Genomic DNA, 1,202 nt, shown 5'->3' with positions numbered 1-1,202 from the left:
CGGCCCTGCGCATAGGCCCGGCCCCGCCCCCGCCCCGGGAGCCCCGCCCCGGCTGTCAGCTGGCCTCAGCCCGCGGGTCCCGATCCGACCTTGCAGCGGCTCAGCACGGACGGGAGGCTGGGAGGAGCGGAGTGAGCTCGGCGCCCGGCGAGGTCCCCAATGAGCGGCGCGCAGCCTGCCCCCGGACGACCCGAGCCCGCTGCATCCCGCTTCCCACGGCTCACCTGGGGCCAGGTAACAGGTAAGGGCGCGGTGCCCGAACCCCCTACCCGGGTCCGTTCCGGGCCGAGGCACCGAGCCGGCACGAGGTGGGGGGTGTCTGGGTACCCCTGGCCCGGCGCGGGGAGCAGGCATCTCCCTCGAAGGTGGGAGCCGCCCTGAAGCCCTCCTGGCTCGCTCCTCCGCAGCCCCAGGTCTCAGCCCCCCGGCACCACAGCTTCCTTTCCGAGCCCACAGGGGCAGTGTAGCATTTTTTAACCTCTCCGGCGCCTCCGCCCCTAGGAGAAGGATGAAAGGGTTTTGGGGGGGATCCTGGGGTAGCTGTCCTTGCCGAGAACCGGGTTGGCCCGTCTTCCGAGGACTCCCCAACCCCCACAGCGGGACCTGCTCAGGGATCCCGAGCACCCCTGCCGTGGCAGAGCCTGGATGGCCAGTCTGGCCGGCCGACCTTGGCAAACCCCTTGCCCTCAGTCTCCTGGGTTGGCCAGTGGGCTGGTGCCCCCACCCATCCACCCCGCGCGTACGCCTGGGGGCTCTGAGGGGGGTCGCGAAGCCTTATTTCTGGGCCTCTGTTAAAACAAGGCGCCCCTACCGAGGCCTAGCGTTCATTACCTTTAAGCTGTTCTAACGGGATTCTCCTCCTTCTGCTCCACCCCCCCGAAGATGCGGGACAGGTGCTAAGAGAAGGAGCTAGGAAGGGCCATGTTCGCTCCCCAGCTTGCATCTCCTGCTTAGCCTAGAGTTACCTGAAACAGCCTTCCTGAGTTGCCTCCAGGTGGAGCGGGGTGGACTCAGCAAGGGGGGGTGACAACGGGCCCAGCCTGGTCCCTGCCTCTGGAAACCCCGAGGCACAGCCCCTCACAGGACTGGCCTCGGCTCCCTCTGCCGAGTATTGGGTAGACAGGGACTGGGTGCCGATCACTTTGGGATAGAAGGCTCACCCTGTTGGGTAAGCTTTCTAAGCGCCTCCACCCCAAGGAGAA

This window comes from Trichechus manatus, unplaced genomic scaffold, assembly GCF_000243295.1.
Source record: "Trichechus manatus latirostris isolate Lorelei unplaced genomic scaffold, TriManLat1.0 scaffold00131, whole genome shotgun sequence".
Classification (NCBI taxonomy): domain Eukaryota; kingdom Metazoa; phylum Chordata; class Mammalia; order Sirenia; family Trichechidae; genus Trichechus; species Trichechus manatus.
The sequence above is the reverse complement of the archived record's forward strand: the minus strand, read 5'-3'. Positions refer to the sequence as shown.